Source organism: Schistocerca gregaria, chromosome 9, assembly GCF_023897955.1.
Source record: "Schistocerca gregaria isolate iqSchGreg1 chromosome 9, iqSchGreg1.2, whole genome shotgun sequence".
In the NCBI taxonomy this organism is placed as follows: Eukaryota; Metazoa; Arthropoda; class Insecta; order Orthoptera; family Acrididae; genus Schistocerca; species Schistocerca gregaria.
This window is the reverse complement of record NC_064928.1, coordinates 86574036-86590061: the sequence shown is the minus strand read 5'-3', so window position 1 is coordinate 86590061 and position 16026 is coordinate 86574036. Positions and strand designations below refer to the sequence as shown.

General features: G+C 43.6%; 1 pseudogene; it reads left to right on the top strand.

The window, feature by feature from the left end:
* Nucleotides 1–14045: 14045 nt before the first annotated feature.
* Nucleotides 14046–14163, top strand: LOC126292512 (5S ribosomal RNA; annotated as a pseudogene).
* Nucleotides 14164–16026: the final 1863 nt, after the last annotated feature.

The window sequence follows — 16026 nt, the reverse complement described above, 5'->3', positions numbered from 1 at the left end:
GTGGAGACCTCACGCCCCACGTGTTGAGCAATTCGGCGGTACGTCCACCCGGCCTCCCGCATGCCCACTATACGTCCTCGCTCAAAGTCCGTCAACTGCACATACGGTTCACGTCCACGCTGTCGCGGCATGCTACCAGTGTTAAAGACTTCGATGTAACTCCGTATGCCACGGCAAACTGGCTGACACTGACGGCGGCGGTGCACAAATGCTGCGCAGCTAGCGCCATTCGACGGGCTACACCGCGGTTCCTGGTGTGTCCGCTGTGCCGTGCGTGTTATCATTGCTTGTACAGCCCTCTCGCAGTGTCGGGAGCAAGTATGGTGGGTCTGACACACCGGTGTCAATGTGTTCTTTTTTCCATTTCCAGGAGTGTATTTATAACTTTTACATACACAAAAAGAAATAATAACGCTTTATGAAAATACTAGAACAGTTTATGAAAAACATTCTATTACTCTAGTGCACTCTAGTGGGCACAATCGAAACTAAATCAGTCCCCTATCCAATATTGTCCTCTGTTGGCTGATACATAAACTACGTGCGCATCCAGTCTCGCGTCACCAGCTCTGAGACACATCTCCCACTTAACCGCCTCCAAGGCAGGATCGGCATATGGCGCTACGCCTCAGCGGGATTAAACTGACGCAGTACTGTGCGAACACCCCCGACCAGAGCGACTGTGGATGCTCCCAGCTCAGCCATTTGCTGCATTCCATTCGCGCTCTGCGCTCGGCCGGCGCACTCTCCACGAGGTTCATCGGTCGAATGTGCGAGCGAGCTGCTGCAGCCTCGTGTCGTCAAACACGCGAAGCCTGTGGTCTACGAGCTGCCGCCTGGCCTGCTTGCTCTGGGTTTCGAGTGGCACTCGTCTAGCCGAGGCCGCCATAGTCTGGCAGTCAGTGAAAGGTCCTGGGTTCACTTCCTCCTACCACTGCTCATAAACGTGCGGCTACACGATTTTTCGCTATTCGATGTTTTTTGGTCTTCGTTGCCTAGGCGAGGCAGTGGAAAAAGAGACAAAAAGCAGAGGAGTGGAGATGCAGTGTGGAAGTCTGAATTGCGTGAAAGTAGGGAGTGAATGGACCAATTAGTTTCAGCTAACAAGTAGTGTGAAACAGGGCAATGCATTGTCACCTCCCCTCTTCAATGTGGTCTTGGATGAGATAGTGGTTAAGGTGGCAGAAAACACTGGAGAAGACAAGATAAAAGCAATGGTTTTTGCGTGTGACTTGATGATCTAAGGAAACAGGGAGGAGAAAATTCATGAGCATCTGGATGCTTGGAAAGGAATGTGAGGCAATATCGGCCGGAGTGGTCGAGCTGTTCTAGGCGCTACAGTCTCGAACCGCGCGACCGTAGACGGTCGCAGGTTCGAATCCTGCGTCGGGCATGGATGTGTGTGATGTCTTTAGGTTAGTTAGGTTTAAGTAGTTCTAAGTTCTAGGGTACTGATGACCTCAGAAGTCCCATAGTGGTCAGAGCCATTTGAACCATTTTGAGGCAATATAGGATGAAATTTAACGCAAACAAATACGAACTCCTACTTACAACTAGAAAGAAAGATAGACCAACTACCGTAATAACGACTGAAGGTGAATAATTGAAGAAGACGGAAATTATCAAGTACTTGGGAAGTATGTTAGATGAAAATGGAAGAAATGAGTAAGAGATCAGCGAACGTGGCAAACAGGCAAAAGCATTCGTGCGAAGTGTTACGAGCCTCGTTTGGAACAAAGGCGTCCCACAAAAAGGAAAGAAGTAATATATAGAAATTACTACGTCTCGGTATTGTCCTGTGCATGTGAAACATGAGTAATGAAGGAAAGAGACGCAAGCAGATCACAGGTTGGTGAAATGAAGTTCCTCGCAAATAAGATAGGAGTAGCAACCAGAGATAGGATGACGAATGAAAGGGTAAAGGAAATAGTGAAAGACGAACCTTTGCAGAGCAGGAAAGAAACATCGGAGCGAAGGTGGTATGGACACTTAAAGAGAATGGAAAAACACGAGGAGTACCAAAAAGCCGACCGCGGTGACCGTGCGGTTCTAGGCGCTAGTCTGGAACCGAGCGACCGCTACGGTCGCAGGTTCGAATCCTGCCTCGGGCATGGATGTGTGTGATGTCCTTAGGTTAGTTAGGTTTAATTAGTTCTAAGTTCTAGGCGACTGATTACCTCAGAAGTTAAGAAGCATAGCGCTCACAACCATTTGAACCTTTTTTGAAGTCCCCAGAAGATATACCGAAATGGAGATGCGATGGAAACGACCAAGAACAAGACATGGTGATAGATGGCTGAAAGGTGTGGAAGAGTATGTTGAAAAAAGAGGCGAGGACTGGACCAAAGTGAACACAGAAAGATGGTGAGAAACAGTACAAGAAGGCAAGATGTATTTTCCAAACAGACCCAGCCTGGGGTTGGAAGCTGTTCACGATGACGATGATGATGTTGACTGGGCTGCACGCCACTCTGGAATGGTGGTTATCCAGCGAGCACTAGCGCCAGCCAGCCAGCTGTAGCACTGCCTACAGACTGCTGTGACGGAATTTGGCAATTGCGACGTCGACTTTTTACATGAAGAAGAATCACAATAAAACTTCCGACTGTGTGCTAAAACAAGAGGAACTACCCGGAAAACGAAATAGCTAACTGGCCCAGTAGTGACCAACATGGCTCTGTCCGAGTTCTTGTAAGGGGTGTCTAACCGCACGCTGCAGCGAGAAGAGTTGCAGGTAAATTTGACCAAATAGATTTCAAGGCTAGTATTAGATGGCAGTTGAGAGTCCTGTTCGGCACAATATCTCCAGTAGCGAAGTGTTTGGGCTGTAGCTGAGATTGCTTCTTAAGGCGATTCGAGGTTATTTGTCGAGCTAATTCCGACAAGTGTCCTATATCAGATTGTTCGTCTTTCCATACACCATTGCCGTATGTTGTGAGTAGTTATCGTTTACACTCTTATGATGTTGTTGTTGTTGTGGTCTTCAGTCGTGAGACTGGTTTGATGCAGCTCTCCATGCTACTCTATCCTGTGTAAGTTTCTTCATCTCCCAGTACCTACTGCAGCCTACATCCTTCTGTATCTGTTTAGTGTATTCATCTCTTGGTCTCCCTCTACGATTTTTACCCTCCACGCTGCCCTCCAATACTAAATTGGTGATCCCTTGATGCCTCAGAACAATTCCTACCAACCGGTCCCTTCTTCTCGTCAAGTTGTGCCACAAACTCCTCTTCTCCCCAGTTCTATTCAATACCTCCTCATGAGTTATGTGATCTACCCATCTAATCTTCAGCATTCTTCTGTAGCACCAAATTTCGAAAGCTTCTATTCTCTTCTTATCCAAACTATGTATCGTCCATGTTTCACTTCCATACAAGGCTACACTCCATACAAATACTTTCAGAAACGACTTCCTAACACTTAACTCAATACTCGATGTTAACAAATTTCTCTTCCTCAGAAACGCTTTCCTTGCCATTGCCAGTCTACATTTTACATCTTCTCTTCTTCGACCATCATCGGTTATTTTGCTCCCCAAATAGCAAAACTGCATTACTACTTTAAGCGTCTCATTTCCTAATCTAATTGTCTCAGCATCAGCCGACTTAATTCGACTACATTCCATTATCCTTGTTTTGCTGTTGATGTTCGTCTTATATCCTCCTTTCAAGACACTGTCCATTCTGTTCAACTGCTCTTCCAAGTTCTTTTGATGTCTCTGACAGAGTTACAATGTCATCGGCGAACCTCAAAGTTTTTATTTCTTCTCCATGGATTTTAATACCTACGCCGAATTTTTCTTTTGTTTCCTTCACTGCTTGCTCAATGTACAGGTTGAATAATATCGGGGATAAGCTACAGCCCTCTCTCACTCCCTTCCCAACCACTGCTTCCCTTTCAAGCCCCACGTCTCTTACAACTGCCATCTGGTTTCTGTACAAATTGTAAATAGCCTCTCACTCCCTGTATTTTATCCCTGCCACATTTAGAATTTGAAAGAGAGTATTCCAGTCAACATTGTCAAAAGCTTTCTCTAAGTCTACATACACCCTTATAAAGGCAGTCAAAGAATAACTGTGCTGTAACCCACACCTTTCGTTAGCTTTATAAGGGTGTAAAGCTGACGAAAGGTGTGGGTTACAACACAGTTATTCTTTGACTGCCTCAAGAACGATTTCGCCCGTGAAGTTCGAAAATTCCAAATTGAAAAGTTAAAATTGATCAGCTAAAGTTGTGAAAACTATATTGATTCTAGACAGTGCTCCTGCTGATCCCGTGATCGGTCTAGTGACGATGGACCAACTGAGTGTATGTTCCTCACATTGTACTCTCGGCCACGGCTGATATTGCACGCTGCTCAGCGCCTGCGCATTCTCCTCGCAGATGCGATGAAGCACCCATCCAAGCACTGGCGCTGATGGACACACGCGAGTTTTTTTGTGTTCGCCTGTCGCATGCGCAGTTACGATTGAATTTGCGGTATTAAATTGAGCCTCTACTGCACGCGATACAGTATTGTTGTTGTTCTCTCTCGTGGTAATTTTTTCACGCACTTTTGTTTCATCCGGCCATCATTTTGTAAAATGGTCTTTTGTCGATCGCTTTACCCGGATAACCTATTGTTTATAGCACGCTCTAGTGTTATAACGGGCCGTTGTTGTGAAGGAGGAGCATTCCAGTGTTTTTGCTCAAATATGACGATTGTGAAGGAACACTGTACAAAAGCAAAGGAAGGGAACGGTTACTGGAGTACGTACAAGATCAGGGCGTGGTTTCGACGATGGAAATAGCACAACGGGCCGAACGTAGTTTAATCCTGAGGTCGTATGTTCACCCCGCGGTTGATATTTTTCTATTATTATTATTTACGACAAATTTCTATCGTATATATCCAGGAAGCTTGGCTTTACGAATAGCTGGCAGTAGCCCAAAGTCCTCCCAAAGGTTGTATTGATACAGGATGTTCAAAAACATGTGTCGCTAGAGATGTGCTGTGCCAAACATACATTTCGGCAGTTTTGGTACAGTTCATAAATGGCGTGGTAAATGGTAGATTACCGGTTGTATTGGTAGAACTGGTAGGGAGAGAAACATGAATGAATGTGTAAGAGAGAAAATGGGAGTCGGTGACTTCTCTTTTTTTTGTTTGGTTGTTCGTTTCTTCTGCGGAGAATTAGAACCGCACATCATTTAGTGTCAGTCCATTGAGTATTGTATATCCTTAAACAATATCAATTGCATTTTAAAGTAATAAAATTAGTTATAACGGAATTATGTTTCAGGTAAGTTCGACGAAGTATTGAAGCCATATTTGATATGTTTTTGTTTTGCGTTTCTTTTTTAATTTTACCTTTCTGCTGAGGAAATTAAATTTTCTAGAGCTATACGATAAATCCGTATTCTTTTGTTTATTTTTACTGCAATATCGCTATGTTTCTCGTTTCATATCAAAAATTTTCGAATAAAACCTGAATGAAACATTGATAATTTCAGTTTTCCTATAAATACTCTCTATTGTTAAGTAATGATGGGAGGATAACTATTTAAAACAAAAAGGTTCCGTGGGTTAATGTGGCCCTTTATATGTCCTCATTCAGTTTCCAAACGGTTCACGGCTTCCATTTGGGGGAATCTAATAGACACTGATCGCATATGTAGAGAAAGCGATCGCTATGAGGGAACGCATGGTAGGTGTGCAAACACAATCAGTGCCAAGTAACGTGGGTGCGACCTTATCTGACCAAAGTTACTAGGGAAGCTATCGTAGTCTACGATTACTCATGGTAGTCTACGTCCGCCGACGGTAGTTTTACTACTCTACGTGTCACACATTCCTACCAGAATCAGTACTGATCACAGTTAAAGGTAAAGTTCATGTTGTGATATATATAAAAACCAATACCTATAGAGATATAAGCCAATCTGTCCTCTGACTCCCACCAATCTGTCCTCTCACTTCCACCTGTCTGTTACGTAGAAGCAGATACTATAGGCAGTGCCGTATGTGGTTACCACGCACCCTAACCCATCCTTCAGCCTTTCTTCGCAGTGAATCACGCAACTCTTTCAAATGCACCTGGCTCTGGCCGGATTGCGTCACATCCATTGATCACACGCTCGTGTAACCTCTATCGATTTTTTGCGCGTCCACAAATATCTTTAAATCACTACGAGGTGTTTTGCAAAAAAATGGTTCAGATGGCTCTGAGCCGTATAGGACTTCTGTGGTCATCAGTCCCCTAGAACTTAGAAATACTTAAACCTAACTAACCTAAGGGCATCACACACATCCATGCCCGAGGCAGGATTCGAACCTGCGACCGTAGGAGTCGCGCGGTTCCGGACTGAAGTGCCTAGAACGGCACGGCCACCGCGGCCGGCGAAGTGTTTTGCAATGGAGTCCTTGAATGAAACGTTCTCGGCAATGTGCCACGTCAAATCTCAAGCTTTCGATAACTGCCTCCATCGCTGTCATCTACATACTGGGTGGTTATAATTAAACTTTCCCTATTTAACACATAATAGCACGCAAACTAATTACCGTACGAGTGCCGAACTTGATAGCATCAATTTCCAGAGTGTAGGATGCATGATTTCCATGCGTCAGCGCCACCGTCCAATTCCAACTGTGGCCACCAGGTGCCGTGATCAGTCATCGTGCTTCATGGTCTCATACACCTGACCAGTCGCGGTGCACTTACCGACGTGTCAACATGAGCTTGGACAATAGGAGCAGGGCATTATTGATGAAGCTGTATTATCAAAACAACATTAGTGCTGCAGCTGCACTTCGAAAATATCGCCGGCTGAAAGGATTAGGGAAGGGTCGTCTTTCTCCACCTGCTGTGCGGAGTATGATGAAGAAGTTGGAATCAACTTGAGGACTGGGCGTCTCGGTCTGGGAAGAGGCCGACGACGGGTTGTACCGCAGGCGCTTGATGGAACCGCTGTAGCCATGGCAGACAACGCTGCGCGCAGTTCCCCATCGTCGGGCAGTGCGCGTGCTGTCACGGCAGTTGAACATCCTGTGGTCCGCTGTGCGGAAGTTGCTTCTAACCATTTTCAAATGGTATCCATACCGTCCAGGATCCATATTGTACAGCAGCCTCCACCACAGGACGCATAACGACGTGTTGTCTTTGTTTTCCAACTTCTCGCAAGGGTTGAAGTCGATGAAGGCTGGCCCTGGACCACCCTATGGACAGACGAAGCTCATTTCTCTATGACGGTGAGGTGAACACTCAGAACTGCCGAGTGTGGGGATCTTCACCTCCAGTCGCTCTGATTAAGTTCCTCTGTTTGGTGAACGTGTCACTGCACGGTGTGGCTTCACGGCTACGTTCATCATTGTCACATTCTTTTTTGAACAGGTTGGAGCTAAAGGAGCAAAGCTGTGCAATGTGACTGGCCAGCGTTACTGCTATATGCTTCGCCAGCATCTCATATCCGCCCTACAGGGTAGAGAGGCATTGAACGCAACAGTTTTCATGCAAGATGGGGCCGCACCTGCTTTTCCGAAACACATTTGGAAACAGTCGAATTATCAGCGGATCGTTTCCAAGTGCTTGGCCCGCACCTGATCTTACTCCCTGTGATTTGTGGTTGTGAGGCTATCTGAAGGACAGGGTTTACCAGGGGAACATTCACACATGTGCTGATCTGAAGCGCAGCATATCAAGAGAGGTAGGCATCATACCTACGGACGTGGTTCGTTTTTCTGTGCAGAATTCAATCCTGCGCTTCCTCACTCTTCTGGACATTGATGAGCGTCATATTGAGTCCGTTTTGTAACAGTAACTTTTCCGGTATGTAATGGTATGATGTACCGTAGCAGCACATTAAAAGTTTTTCAATTGAATTGATTCTTCATTATTTCTCTTCTGCATGTCCTTAACATTGATGATACCTAATTTGGTCCTCGTACGGTAATTAGTTTCCGTGTTACAACGTGTTAAATAGGGAAAGTTTAATTGTAACCACCTGGTACATTGGCCGGAAGCCGCCGTATGGTGCACCGTGGAGGGTACCGTTTGCCGCTACACGTCGTTTCCTTTCGTGTTCCACTCGCAGATACAGTGAGGGATTAACGATGTTTATATTCCTCCATACAAGCCCTAAGTTTTCATGATCCATGGGCAAAATGTACGTTGGCGGCAGTACAATGTATCCGCAGTCGGCCACAGATGCTGGTTCTCTAAATTTTCTCAGCAGATGCGCAATACTCGAGTGCTGATCGAACCTACCGTTAACAAATGTATCAGCCCCTCTGTGAACTGCTTCGGTGTATTCCTTCAGTCCGACGTGGCGGGCATTCCAAACACTGCATGATGGTTAACCATAGTCTTCTCCGACAAAATTATCATCTCTCGTCTTGACGAAGAGGTAACATTGAACGCAATCATGATGTCCTGAATTGTTCCAGTGTCAGAATTCCTGTCGAGTTACAGTCGGCCTGTCACCATTCTTGTAAAATGCCTTTCCGGCAAATCCGCTCTGTGAACAGACCCACAGCAACTGTATTACTGTGTGACAAGAGAGTTCCTACTGCCTCTCAGGCTTGGACCCAAGATGTGGTCAGTGTAGGGCGGGGGGGGGGGGGGGGAGATTTCTCACGCCCCCCCCCCCCCCCCACATAGCCCCTGCTCTTAATATGCCAAAACGCCTACAGCTATGACAGTAAAACTTATAAAAAGTTTTATGATAACAATAATATTGGAAAAACTTCGTCCGAAAATTTGCGATGTACATGAACCTCTTCACTGACACTGGGCCGTATGTGGGCCATGATAGGTTATCAGAAAAACAGGAGGAACTTGTTACATTTATTGCATTTGCCGGGAAGGCATTTTACTAGAATGGTGACAGTCCGACTGTTAATCGACGGGAATAATTCTGGCACTGGAACAAATTAGGACATTATGACTGCATTCAATGTCCCACTGGTAAAGGAAGTCTGCTAATGGTTTGCCGCGTCACAAACGGTGCCCATATTAGCCACGCGTATTGTGAGTTAAAACGTGGAGAGATTCTCTTTCCACAGATGCGAATTTGCTTCCTGTATGTTTCTGAAACCGTTGAAGTACTTACGAATAACCCGGTATGCCCCACTTCTCCATGCGGTAAAAACAAAATGGCGTGAAATATTTTTCTTCATATTTTGTCACTTCTGACTACGACGTTCATCAAAATAACCCCGTACATTACTGTCTTTCACTTAAATGCAAAACTGGTAGTGAATTTCTTGTCTTGGCCGGAGGGGGGGAGGGTTCGTTTTTTCGTATCTATTAGAGCTAACTCAACTTCATGTGATTTGCGTGTTGTACCTGTCTATTCTGGAACCGTGTCGTACTTGGTAGATGGATGCAGCAAGAAACTGGAACATGTCCTGCGTTGGTCGAGCGATTCTAGGCGCTTCAGTGCGACACCGCGCGACTTCTAAGGTCGCAGGTTCGAATCATGCCTCGGGCATGAATGTGTGTGATAAGTTCTAGGGGAGTGATGACCTCAGATATTAAGTCCCATAGTTCTAAGAGCCATTTGAACCATGTCCTGCGCTAAAATCTAAACTCCGTCCGAACAGATCGTGAAAGATCCAACGGTACTGACCGGCCGCCATGGCATCCTCAGCCTAGAGGCGTCACCGAATGAGGATGTGGAGGGGCGTGAGGTCAGCACACCGCTCTCCCGGCCGCTGTCAATTTTCGTGACCCGAGCCGCTACTTGTCAATTAAGTAGCTCCCAGATTTGCCTCACAAGCGTTGAGTGCGCCCCACTTTCCAACAGCGCTCGGCAGACCGGGCATGCACCCATGCAACTGCTAGCTAAGCCCGACAGCACTTTGGTGATCTGACGGGAACCGGTTTTACCAGTATGTCAAAGCCGTTGGCGTCCTGCCTGTATTTTTCTAGATTTTTTTTGCATTTTCGAGATTTTCAGTTTCCAAGTTACTTTATTCTCCGAAAGTCCGCAGAACAATTTGGAAATTTATTTATAAAAATTTTAAACACCTTAGGTGACATGTTCTTTTGTGGTCAGGAGGGGAGGGGGGGGGGGGGGGATATTTATGAAGTACGAGCTTCGCTTTTCACAGTTCCATAGCCACGATCGATAAACCAGCAAATGACGTCTTATCTCTACACTAAACACACACACAGCTTTCCTTTCTAACAGAGGCTACAGGCATCATGAAGCAATTACATATGCACGCAGTGCTTAGTACTGCCACAAGAACGGGGAAACAGTACTACTTGCACGTCAGAGGCACTTGCTGAGGAGACGTCGGGCACTGTTGTACCTTTCCCTCGGAGAGGGGTCAACAAGATGCAGAGATATACACCAGCCCGAGTAATTTACTCGCTACAAAACAGGCCATTCTCAGCCGCAGGGCAAAATATTTATAAAGGCGCCAGGAAGTTAAGCTGGCTCGTTTATTCTTTGTGCAACACAACGTATTCTACTTACTAAATATGTGCTCAGTTTATTTAACTATAAGCAGCAATTAAAAAATAGAGGTTCTATAGTATAGTTAGTACATTACGTAATAAAACACACTGAGGTGATAAAAATTATCGGATAGGTACTAATATCGTTTCCGACATCCTCTTGCACGGCGAAGTGCAGCAAGTCGACGTAACATGAACTCAACAAGTTGTTGGAGATCCCGTGCAGAAATAATGAGCCATTTTGTCTTTTTAGTAGCCCAAAATTGCTACCTCGGAGGTCCTGTGTCGTACCGCTCTTGAGCTGACTATAACACCACGTTCAAACTCACTTAGAGGACATTATACGTGAAATTCGTTGATATTAGACATTTTCTGTTTTCTACTCCATAATGTACTTTGGACTTTCCTGAACATTTTGGTACATAATACATTAAAGTCAGACCATTCTGAGACTTTCAAATAATACTTTGAATGTTGACATGTGACTGTCAAATTTCGCGGCTACGCATACACTGCCACATGTGAGCAGTCATATCTTGGGAACTACACAGTCTAGAAGGCTCTGAATTGCTTTGTTTTGTGCCTACTGCTACGTCTCAGAAGTTAGCATTGTGAATAAACAAATCAGTCATATATTTCTGATACTAGTTTTCGTTGTAAATAGTGTGATTATCGGCTATTTTTGTTGTAAGCTAACTTCAATTGCCTTTTATACGTATGTTATGGGAAGGCCATTGTAAATAACTGTGACAGTTTAGAGAAGATGAAAAGAGCTGTGTGGAGCACTTTCTTTCATCGAATATCAACCGATGAGAAGCCATGTCATGCTTTGTGTCAATCTGCAGCGAACACTTGGTGTAAATATAGGGAAGCTGAATTTTCTGGCACCCTGCATGAATTTACTCATGAACATTCTCTTCCTTTGGCATTAATGGAGGCAATCAAACATATATACAGAGATTTGGCAAATCCTGAGCTACTAAAGAAGTTGTTACATGGGAAAACCCAGAATATGAACGAGTCCTTCAGTAATGTTGTGTGGTGTCGTGTGCTTAAAAATGTATTTGTTGGCCTTATGAATCTAAAACTCTAAAGTTGGCAGTGTCTGATGCTGTAATAACTTTTCATGGTGTGAACTATGAAAGACTTAAGGTTCTGGAGAAAGTAGGGGTAAGATTTGGACAGAAGACAGCTAAAGGACTTCGGGAACTGGTTGACCTTCGTGTATGTGAAGCAGAGTTAGCTGCTCAGAAAATGACAAAAGGAGCAAGAAAGAAGAGGAGGAGGCAAGGACTGGGCTGTTGTGAAACTGACTATGGGCCAGGGCAATTCTACTGCATAAAAGACGTACAAATGTACGTCTTTATAAAAATTTATAATAAAAAAAGTTTTAAACCTCAATATCCCTGAACTACATTATTTGCAATAAATGACCCATTTTCTAAGGAAGTACTGACGGTAATGGAATTTTCACAGCATGCCAAGTTTGAGATTCAACGCATATGGAACTGGAATGATTGAAATATCCTGAGTTGTTTTGATTTTATGTTTATAAAAATATGTCAAAAAATTGAGTGTTTGAAAAAAAGAGATAACATGCCTCACAATAAAACTTTAGTAATAATTCTAGTTCAGTGTATCTAGAAATGTGGATTCAATAATTATGGAAGATTGTAAGTTGGTGTCTAAAAATGTTTCCAAGATAATGGGTCACAAAATTCGATAATTTAACATTGGCGGCATAGGACATACAATGTCCCCTTATATCTTGATAACTTGCCATTGTCACAGCAGTAACCGATCTAGCAACTGCTCCTGACAGTTGTTGACTTACATAGAAGTTGAAACACAGTGCCGTATTCTGCCTGTTTACATACCTCTGCATTTGAATACGCATATACGCATGCCTAGACCAGTTTCTTCGGCGCTTCAGTGTAGAATGACAACACAGTTATACAATGCTTGTTAATTTTAGGTTGAACGTTTCGGTAAAGTATCAGAGTAATATGCTGAAACTGAAACGTGATGTAGTTGGCATCTGAAGTTGTGGTGTAAACGCCTGAAAGTTTGTTCCTCGTGCGAGACTCCGCAGTTATACGCAGCAAGAACAGTAGCGAATTCCCGCCGCTCGCAGTTCTCATACAACTGTCTAATATGGTGTTTCTATCAAGATTTTAAAAATGCTGCCCTTCATTATTTGGTTCTTATGTATCTTTTCATTGGAATACGAACCATAGTTTACATTGGAAATGTGCGGCTCTGCGCACCACCTTTTTGACTCTGGCGACCCTTGCAGGAGGCACACGTGTACACACAGCGGTCAGTCTTCTGATGGCTGTCTATCACGTTGGTTGGGCTTTGGGCGTATTTTGAGGACATTGGCAACTGGCTGTTTGGAAATTACTCTTATTGATTAGTCCCGTGATGTCTTTTATGGAACCAGTGAATTAGCAGCTATTGTAGGTTTGTACTTTAATTTATAATTTTTTATTCTTAGATCTGAAGACGGTCTTCAACAACTGAAACTTGTTATTTAATTGCTTTTTTTTTATTGCGATCAAGACTAAAAAGTTTGCAGTAAAACACGCGTGTCTTTCACTTGTAGCACATTTTTGTCTACAAGTCTACTTTGGAAGCTGTGCCACAGTGTGTGGCGGAAGCTATCTTGAGCTCTGGAAGAACGGTTCTGGATAAGTTTCAGTGCGAGCACGAATCTTTCTGATTTTACTTTCACGATTTTTTCGCGAGATATATCTTGCGCAGAGCAGTATGTCGGTTGACTCTTGTAGGAAGTTATACTTTCTGAATGTTACCTGTAAATCACACCTGATGCAGAACGTCTCCCTTGTACCATCTGCCACTGGAGTTAGCTGATAACCACCGCGACGCCTCCTCTTATTAAATAAACCTGTAACAAAACAAGCCGCTCTTCTTTGGATCTTTTCTATTTTCTCTATCAGTCGTACCTAGTACGGGTCCCAAACTGCCGAGTAATTTTCAATTATCGGTCGAACTAGGATTTTGTAAACTTCTTACTCTGCACATGCGTAACACTTCCTGAGGAGTCTTCCAGTGAGTCTCAGTCTGGCGTCCGCATTTGCTGCGATGCCGTCGTTTGAAATCGCATCGTTCGCAGATTCACAGATATTTAAAGCGCGTGTTCGGATGTCGTTGTGGATTACTGGTATACTTACAGGAAGAGGTTCCTAGCGGTGCGATCGACTTTTTGAAACTATCTATACGGTGATGTAGGTTAAGGTCCCAACTACCACACACTGCAGCCATTCAGCATGATGGGCCCTCGTTTACGAGTAAGTGACGAAAGAAAGATTCGGAATTTTGTATGATACTCATTAGCGTTAAAAAATTACACTGTTCATTCTGTTTGTGTGCTGTAACGGCTACGATAAAAGATATTAACATCCAGGAGATTGTAGATTATAATCTCGTCTATGGCAAAAAAAAAAAAAAAAAAAAATTCCGATCACCATTTTCAATTATTTTTTTTTGAATATAATTTTTAATTCCTTTCCTCTGTCACATAATTTTAAACATAATATGAACTTTATTTGCTCTCATTTTTCTTGCTATCATTCTTTTTCCGGCAACGGCCTTGCCGCAGTGGATACACCGGTTCCCGTCAGATCACCGAACTTAAGCGCTGTTGGGTATGGCTGGCACTTGGATGGGTGACCGTCCTGGCGTCCATGCCCCGTTGCCATTTTTCGAGGTGCACTCAGCCTCGTGATGCCAATTGAGGAGTGAGTAGTAGCGACTCCGGTCAAAGAAAACCGTCATAACGACCGGTAGCGCGGTGTGCTGACCACACGTCCCTCCTATCCGCATCGTCAGCTGAGGATGACACGGCGGTCTGATGGTCCCGATGGGCCACTTGTGGCCTGGCGACGGAGTGCTCTATTCTTTCTCCGAGTGAAATCGTTGTGCAACTGTTTTTAATTAATTTTATGTACTAATTTCTTTTCTATTATCACTGTTTTTTCGTTCACATTAATGCGTTCATTATATATATTTCTCTTTAAATGGAATCTCGTTTTACTTATAAACCCATCTTTCTCTTAATTTTCTTCTGCGTTATGTTGTCCGTAGTGCAATAGGCATTTAGGTTATATCTTGAATGTTTGTATGACGATTACCATGAAAAAACAATTGTACATCTGGTAACAAAAATACATTTTTCGCATCATTGCACAAAATGTCGTCTTTTGAGTTTTAGGTAATAGATTGCAATTTTCAAATAATTTAATATTATAATAGATAATTATATTCATATTCAGAAAAATTCTGTTTGAGAAATGAATAGAGAGAAAATGAAACTAAATAAAAGGGTCATCCGATCATTAAAATGGTGTGATAAAGGAATAGAAATAAAAAATACATTTAAACAACTTAACTGAATAAAAATAATGATGGAACTAATTTCGATAAAGATTTAAAAATAATAAAAAAACAGCGAGAATCTGACGAGATTCGAACCTGCAACCTCTTCCTATCCATTACACCAAGAAAACACTCAATATAAAGTAAATTTTTTACGGTTATTAAATGTCACACAAAATTCCGAAATTTTTCTTACGTCAATTATTCCCAAACGAGGGCCCACCAGGGTGAATGGCTGTGGTGTGTCATACCTGGGATTTTAGCCTACATCAGTGTATCAGACGTGCCAACTCTCCCGATCTAAGCAGGAGACTCCCGATTTATCCTTTTTCCTCCCGACCTTCCGACCGTGAAGACCGATCTCCCGATTTTCAGAGCAGTTTCAATACTTCCCTTACTGTTTGAAAATCCTGCGCCTTCGGTTTATTGGTGGATGACAAGGTACGGCTGCTACTTGTCTATGTTAACTTGTGGTAGATTGGTAGCTGTCGGGAGCGGCAGTAGGCGTAGCTCGCGCTTCGTATCTACAAGGAAGTAAGGAACTTATCGATTGCAGCGTTCGGAATCAAATGAATATCTTTCAACTAGTGCCAATTTCCTGCACATCTTGTAGCACCAGCGCAATCGTTGAGTTATCGTGGACAGGGAGTAATCTATAGTCGTTCCGACCGCAGTGATTAGCGTTGTTGTGTCTACAAGGCAGTGTTGCCAAGTTGGGGAATTTCCACCTTAATTTAGGGGGAATTAAGCTGCCTAGAGAGATAAATGTTTCAGGGGGAAAAATATTTAGGGTTACTACCCTCCGCTCGACAATTTTATTCTTGACTCCCCTTTACACCCTCCCCCCCCCCCCCTCTCCTTGCGTACCCGACGGTGTGATAAATTATTTAGGGGAATTTGAATTGCAATATAGGGGGAAACGGTTTGCCAGGGTTGGCATCACTGCTACAAGATCATTGTCTAGAACGTAGGACCATTGTGTTCTCGGTTCTGCAGCGCGATTTGTGTACTCTGTAGTAGTTATTGGCTGCATATCTTGGAGGTGTTGATTATTTTTCGTGCAGAATGGCGAAGAAATACCATGCAGTGTTCAGAAATGTGTATAAGGAAGAGTTTCCGTGTTTAAGTGAATCGAGGAGGGGACAAACTTACGCGTTTTGTAGTGTATGTAGATGTAACTTTCAGT